Source organism: Hevea brasiliensis, chromosome 12 (assembly GCF_030052815.1).
Source record: "Hevea brasiliensis isolate MT/VB/25A 57/8 chromosome 12, ASM3005281v1, whole genome shotgun sequence".
Taxonomy (NCBI): Eukaryota; Viridiplantae; Streptophyta; class Magnoliopsida; order Malpighiales; family Euphorbiaceae; genus Hevea; species Hevea brasiliensis.
In genome coordinates, this window is record NC_079504.1 from 32835916 (window position 1) to 32844479 (window position 8564).

General features: G+C 28.4%; 1 pseudogene; it reads right to left on the reverse strand.

Annotated features, from left to right (window-relative positions):
• Positions 1–203: 203 nt before the first annotated feature.
• Positions 204–6857, reverse strand: LOC110664148 (disease resistance protein RPV1-like; annotated as a pseudogene).
• Between the last annotated feature and the right edge of the window lie 1707 nt (positions 6858–8564).

The window sequence follows — 8564 nt, forward strand, 5'->3', positions numbered from 1 at the left end:
AAACCTTAGGGACTTAATCATTTTAGTTAGGAAATATAGATTAAAAGGTTTTGGTCATTTTTACTATAATTAATGGTCAATTAGATAGAAAATTATATAGAGAGACTAAATTGTAAGTTTTGGCAAATTTCTTGGACAAAAATGTTTAACTTTAAAAAAACGAGAATTAAGTTATAGATTTTACCAAATTTCAAAGGCTTTCACTTAAAAATTTATATACAAGTCTATATAACAAGTACAATAATATGCGATACATATTAAAGATAAAATTGACCAAACTAATAATAATAAAAGGAGCATAACATTGATTTTCCTAATTTACATCTCTCAATCGAGGCCCATGATAGTTGCCCTTGCAATTCAGCAAATTTAAACCTACAATCAAATTAAAAAAAAAAAAAAAGTAAAACCTACAACACAAATAATAAGCAACAAATTAAGTGTCAACTGAGCAAAACGAGTGACTAAAGGAAAAAGAAATCTATTAAAAAATTAAAAAAAAATAAATTTTTAACCGAAACATAATTTTAATTTTTCATGCAAAAAGCAATTTCTCAAAAGAAAATTGAAAAAAAAAGAATTAATAATTTAATATGTGAATAATGTGTACACACAATCATTTTTTCAATTGAATAACCATAAAGAAAAACAATTATTGCGTATTTTACTGACTCAATTTTTCTATTTTTATCTCTTGTCAAATTTCGCCATGAAATCTCAATAACCAAACAAACGATGCAATGAAATGTGACCAAATGAAAGAATTATAAAGAATATAATTACCCATATTTTTCAACAACGGTGAATAAATGCAAATATCTTCAAATTAAAATGTATAAAGAATGATGAATTCATACTTTAGCTACTTTTAAAAAAACAAGAAAGAAAAAGGCCACTTAAAAGTACCTCTGCAATAGTTATTCCTGGGAGACCCAAATCGTCAAAAGGCTTATCGCACCACATTAATTCCTCTACATCTTCATCCTCATGATATATTAGACGAAGTCCACAATTCTTCACCTCTAACTGGTCAGAAAAAAATGACGCCTTAAGTTGATTACATCCTTTCAACTGATCTAGACAAGTTATGGAGCTAGGAGGCACAGAGCTAACCCAAAGTTGATCAGAAGTGATGCATAAATCTTGAGCGATTTCCATCTTAGAGCGACATAGAAACAAACTTTGTTCCGACGGCAAATTGTATGCATGCAAGTCACAGGCAACAGTACAAGTATCCACTGAAGGAGGCTGATCATGATGGAATCTAAAAACTCCAGATAAAAAGAATCCTCCCCATCCGTAATTCCACCAACAAGGAGGTAGCTGCAATTCTAATGAAGACCCCGAGCCTTGATTGTTGAACCACACCGGAACTTCACTTGAGGATAAACACAATGATATAAGGGTGTTTAAACTAAAGAGTCCCTGAGCCAAAATTATTACTTAACAATTAACATGTGTAGCTTTGCAGAAATGTTCTAAGGGAAAATAAAACATTTTTTGGTGGATGCATGTGTAATTGGATAGTTATTTAGTAGTTGAGTTGGTCCTGGAATGCACAAATTCTAAAGTTCTTTGGCAAGAAGTCAGAATGCACATAATGAAATTTGCTATGACCCACAAATATAACATAAAAAAGGAACAAATACATGATACAATATCATATGACACAAAAATATATAATATCTTTAAAAATAAAAAGTAAGATAGTATACATATATACTGAAAAATGTGATTTTTTTTTTGAAAAATCTAGGGCCCCCCAATATGCGTGTGTGTGAGAGAGAGAGAGAGAGAGAGAGAGAGAGAGAGAGAGACTGACCAGAGAGAGAGAGTTATGCATCAATAAGAAATGTAGGTAACTCATTAGCCTTGCAAGTGGCCTAAGATTTTGGCCTTGAATCTCAATCAAGCTTACCCATTTTATAAGAGTGAACGATGAAGTTCTTGAAGTGCTTGCTTCAAATGGATTAGGAATACTTTCCTGTGTAGTTAGACATTCCGCACTAAGTTGTAAAACGGTTGATGAAAGATCACGCAAGGACTGAAGCTTCTTGCAATCAACGAAGTGAAGGTTTTCAAGTTTAAAATTTCTACTTATGCTTGTAGTTAGTGAAGTTTCCAAGCAAAAGCTACCCTCCATACTAAGATATTTGAGATCTGAAGGAAGATTATTTGGAAATGATCGAATCCTCTTACAATTGCCAAAGAGAATACCTAATAGTTTAGAGAGTTGACTAATGCTTTCAGGCATGCTTACAAAATCATTTCCTCTTAGATCTAGATGTTGTAAAAATGGGAAACAACTTAGATCATAAGGAATCATTCCATCCGTAAGACCGCAATGACTTAGATTAAGTCTCCTAAGAATGCAAAAACCTATTAAAGAAGGCAACTCAAAGGACATGGTAGGTGTAGGCTTCTTAGGCATTAGCCACCAAGGGCAAAGACAATCCCATGGCTGAGCTAATGGCAATGATGTTGAACCGATTCCTGCTATTTCAAACACTTGCATAGATGTCATATCCCCTATGTTATCTGGAATTTCTTCAAGATTTGAGCAGCCACTCAATATAAAAACTTTAAGAGACTTCAAATTACACAGGCTACTTGGAAGAGCTGTAAGGCTTTTGCAATTCTTCATGTTCAGTAAAACAAGCCTTTCTAGAAGTCCAATAGAATGGTGTACTTCAAGTAATCCTGTACAACATTCAAGTATCAACTCTTCAAGGTATGGGATCTCTCTAAAGTCGGGTGTCTTGATTAAATTTTTGGAGTAACTAAGATCAATTATCTTCAACAACTTTAAAGGCTGTAAAAGATATTGAAAGGAAATCAGAAAGAAACCGTAAAACCAGAGTAATAAACAGATATAAGGAGTTAATCATACATACTCTTACTCCCTTCCATATTTGTTCAATTCTGCTATAAGACAAATGGAGCTCAACAAGTTGATCTGGTTGAAAAGTTTGTGGCAAAGATTTGAAAGGATACCCACGCCATTCCAAGTACCTTAATTCATTGGAAAGATATTCAATGTCTTTGGAGAGTTTTAAATTGCGAAGTATAAGCAATCTGAGAGCTTTCATCTTCAAGAAGGCTTTAGAACTCATGTATCTGTCTCCTTGATCAAACATATAATCCAGGACTACACCTTCAATTAGATTTGTTCCCTGAAAAATCAAAGGCAACAATTAAAGGTGAAAACAACTGAAAGACTTATAACATTTATAATGGAAGTTTATCAAATCAAATATAATTCTTAATATTGAGTAATACTAACCGTATCATTCATTAAGATGTGACAGACATCCTTATAAAGCCATAGTCTACTACGTCGTCCAGGCTCTTCTCGACATTCTCGATGAACAATTTCTTGACCCATTTCTTCAAGCAAATCATGCATCCACACACGGTTGTCTGAAATAGTTATGAGAGATTTATCGATAAGCTCCCTTATACCAATATCTGGGTATAATCCACCACTTTCCAATACTTTCATCACATAACGTTTCATTTTTCCTTTGAAAAAGCATGCGATGTCAAGAAATATTTTTTTTTGTATTTCCTCCAATCCATCAAAACTTATTTCAAGCTTACTTAGAATTTTTTCATTGGGAATTTCTTTCAACCTCTTCAATGCACTGTTCCATTCTTTCACAGATCTAGCATACAAGGAGGAACCCAAAAAATTAAGCGCTAATGGGAGGCCACCTGCATAGTTTACAGCTTTGTTGGATAGCTCCATGTAATCTTGTGGTGGACAATCTTTCTTAAAGGCTTTCAAGCAAAAGAGTTGAAGGGCTTCATGATGATTTAACTCCTCAACCCTATATATTTGATCTACTTCATGTTGTATCAACAAATGTTCATCCCTAGTCGTTATTATGATTCTACTTCCAACTCCAAACCAGTTTTCATCTTTTTTTCCAACTAAAAATTCTAATTGCTCTAACTCATCAACATCATCAAGAATGACCAAAACCTTCTTCCGAGATAGCCTATTTTTTATGTGATAAACTCCATTGTATTCATCATACACATCTATGTCTCTTTCCATCAATGTTGCACATAAAAGTCGTCTTTGTAAAGTGAACAAACCATATTTTCTTGAAGTTTCTCTAACATTCGCAAGAAAAGCACTACCCTCAAATTGGCATTGCATTTCCTTGTAGGTGACACTAGCAATAGTTGTTTTTCCAATGCCACCCATCCCACAAATACCTACCATTTTGACATTATTTAGCTCCTTTATATTGATACACAATCTCATTTTCTCTAATCGTGAATCCATTCCAACAAAATCCTTGGCTATGCTATGACTAAATCTTCCCAATTTGTTAAGTACATCTTTAGTGATATCCTGAATAAACTCTGACTCTTCCCTACAATATAAGAATTTCCTATTATCATAAATAACACAATATTTTAAACATAGAAATAACATTAAAAATATCAAGTGTTCAATTTTGTTCATATCGCGCACACGGAAATTCTACAATATGCAAAGAGTATATAATAGAGAGAAATAAATAAAAAATTCCTACGCAAATTGAGATATCAATAATAGGAAACATATAATAAGCGTTTCATTGTACTCATATTCAATAATAGGAAACATAGTCTTTCCAAAACATTTTAAGTTTCTAGTCATGAGTTCTTCCAGTGGCACTTCTTCCTCAAATGATATTAAGGCTTTTTAGAGACATTTTATAAAACGTTCCTAAACACAAATAATTAGAGATAATTTCAGACGTAACTAGTTAAAGTTTTGAGAAACACAATAAAATTGTCTCTTAATAATATTTTCATCTCAAAATATTTGGTAGGAGAAAGAAAAGGAAGTGAGAAATTCTCTCCATTTTAAGGGATGATTTTAACAAAACGTTCAAAAAAATTATCATTTACAGACTTTTTTTTTCTATGTAGCTAATTGTTTCATCTCTAATTTCTAATTTTTTTAGAGTAATTTATTTTATAAAATTAATAATCTTTTATAAATTAATATTAATATAAAAATATTAAATTAAATATTAATATATTAAATTAATATTACCTTAATAAATAAATTCTTTTATAAATTAATTTTAGTATATTTGCTTATATATTAGAAATATATCATTTTAATATTTAATTAACTTGTCTAATTTACTCTTAAATTTCAATTAATATTATTTAATTTTTAGTGGACAATCATTTTCCATAATTGACTATCAAAAAATATCGATAGTAAATTTATACTTTTCATAATAATAGTTTAGAGTTATCTTTTAGAGAAACAAATATTACAATTGCATTTACATTGTCAAAATAATAATAATAATAATAGTATTGCATTTACAATGTCACTAATCAATGACTGCCACATGTACTAATCAATGACGTTGTCAACCAAGTCGTCTGAGTTTGACTGGATTTCACAAGTTTTGATCGAACTTTTCATAGACTCATTCAATGATGATGACTAATAAAATCATTTCATGCTATAAAAACAAAAACATTCAATGAATATAGCCACAAAAATAAAGTTTAATTTTTGAATAAAATTGACTTGGTAAAGATTAAATAGAATTACTATTAATTTAAAAATATTTTGAATATTTAATATTATAAATTACTGAATTTAAAATATATTGACTTAAAATTAAAAAACTTGTTCAATTTACTTTAAATTAAAATTTTTCAAAACAATAATGAAAAATAAATTCAATTCAAATTATAGATTAAAAATCTAATATTATGAAATATATATATATATATATAACATGAGTACGAAGAAATTTCGACAAGGGAAAGATTCCAACAATAATAATAATGAGATTATGAGAAAAAAAAATCATTTTAAATTGATGAAAAGAATGATGAGAGAATTATACTAGACTTTCCTTTGATGATCTTGTCAAATAATTTAAATTTCAATGAATAAAAATTGATGATGATAGAATTAATAAAGAAAAAAAAAAGGTTAAGAGGCAATGATGGTTTGAATTTTTTCTTTTTTACAAGAGGGTTTGTATTTCACTGTTTATATATAATTATTTCAATACAGTAATAAAAAAATTAATTTTTTTTATAAAATTAATAATGAATCCATTAAAACTTTTAAAATAATCAAGTGATTCAGTACCCATCAAAATTTAATAAAAGTAATAAAAAAATTAATTTTTTCAAAAACTACTACTATACCCTAAAAAATTTTAAAATTTCAGCAGCCAATTGGTCGAATTGATGCGGGTTTCAGAAATATGGGAAAAACTGAAATGCATGAGTTTAGTGAGGGAAAATGATAATTAAAATAACTAAAAGAAATGGGATATATTCTGACCTGTCTTGTAAATTCCATCCAGAAAGATTGGCCACTTGAGTCATAGCAAGTCTCCACCGTTGCACCCTCTCGTCGTTCTGCTGATAATGTTCAGAGTCATTTTCAAAACTCCCATTCTGTCTTCGAACTTCTGATGGATTCACATCATAGAAAATGGGCAAAACTATTTGGCTGCCAGAGTTCTTGCATTCTAAAATTTTTACGAGTTCATCCAAACACCATGTTGAAGAAGCGTAATTTTTTGAAAAGATGACAAGAGAAATTTTGGAGCTTTCAATTGCTTTGAGGAGTTCTTGAGAAATAGTTTCCTTTCTCAAGTTCTCGATCATCCTTGAATATTATGATTCCTTTTTGACGAAATTCTTTGCACAAATGACTGATAAAATTCTTACGGGTATCTTCACCCCTAAAGCTAAGAAAAACATCATATTTCCATTGTTGAGAAGAAGAAGAAGAGGAAGAAGAAGAAGAAGAGTTTTCTTTCATGGCCTTAAGAGCCATGAAAAGCCTTTTAATAGTTTAAATGGGAAGCTTGATGGGTCATTTGTTACGTCTTTCTTCTATAAGCATAGCTTGGTATTTATAGAAGTTATTTTCCATTGTGCAGTGCACTTTCCTAAAACCTAATTAAAATTATATTTTGTTGTGACAAATTGGAAAAGTTTTCTTCTCCCGTTGTGAAAAATTCAAAGTCTTTTAATTTTACCTTTGAAATTGAAAGCAAAGTTAATTAAGCATACAGCATAAAAATTGGGCTAATTATATGTTGCTATTGGGTCAATTTACTCTAATTTTTATCTGTATACAAAGGAGAGAGAAAGAGGCACGTTAAGGTTACTCGCTTTAAATGTTAAATTTTCTTTTGATCCTTAATGTTTTATAGAAGTTTACATTTTTTAATTTTTTTGAAAAATAGTTTTTCTAAGATAATATTGTGAAAAAAAAAAATTGATGTTCTAATTGTTGAATATTTAATTTCGATTTTCGATTTTAAGATGAGATTGAAAGAGTAAAAGAATGAAATAAATTGTTTATTTTACTTTCAATTAATTTTTTCTATTATTGTTATAGGTTTTTTGAGGAGGTAAATGATAAAGACAGAGTAGAAAGATAAAGTTTATAAAGAAATAGCTTTTTATAAATTTTGAGTAGTCAATTATAAAATGTAAAAATTTTTATTTAGTCCCTGAAAAAGTCATGTAGTACACAGTTAAAAATGAAGACAAATTAACTCAATTTATCAATTTTAAAATATAACTAATTCAATTTTTATATTTTGTACTTGATTAAATTTTACTATCAATTTGAAAGATCAAATTAATATTTAGTTTATATATCATGCATTGTGATTATTTTTTTGACAAGTAACTATTATTCAATATTTAATTAGTCATATCGAATTATCATTTAATTAATTACTAATTAAAGAGTTCATTAATTATGCAAAATTTTTAAAATTATAGTATTTCCAAATATTAAATTTTATAAAATTATAAATAATTTGTAACTAAAATATGTTAAGTTTATCTCTTAATTATTATTATTATTATTATTATTATTATTATTATTATTATTATTATTATTATTAAATAATGATCACAATCGTCCATATATACCTTACACTATGACCTTGTCTTTATAAATCATTTTTTTCCAATAAGAACATCTGATGCCTTCATATATAGCAGTAAAATTGTTAATTAGCAGTTGAAATCTTAAGTGAGAGTGAAAGAAGGAATGGACCGAGATATATCCAATTACTTCGATTTGAATTATTTGAAAGATGTCTTATATTAAATTATACTTATATATTATATCAAATTATATATTATAAAAAAAATTGTACTGCAAAAGCTACCCCTTTCTAATTAGATATATGTAAATACTAATATAATATCGTATATATCGTTCTTGGCCCCTCATTTAATATATATACATATAGAGAGAGACTCTAATAATAATAATAATAATAGTAATAGTTTATTATTATAAAGTGACTATCTATTTAGAATATTCTAAAAGTAAAAATATTAAAAATAAAGATATAAAAAAGAAAAAGACAATTAATTGGAAATGACAAAAAAAAAAAGCTTAAATGATAATTAAAAAAAAAATTGTGTAAATTTATGTACTCTTTAATTTGTGTCTTTTATTTTGACATAGCTTAAAAATGGATTGCTTGATAATCAAGTTTTTGGCACTTTTTACTTTATTTTGACATGCTCTTTGATCTCTCTTT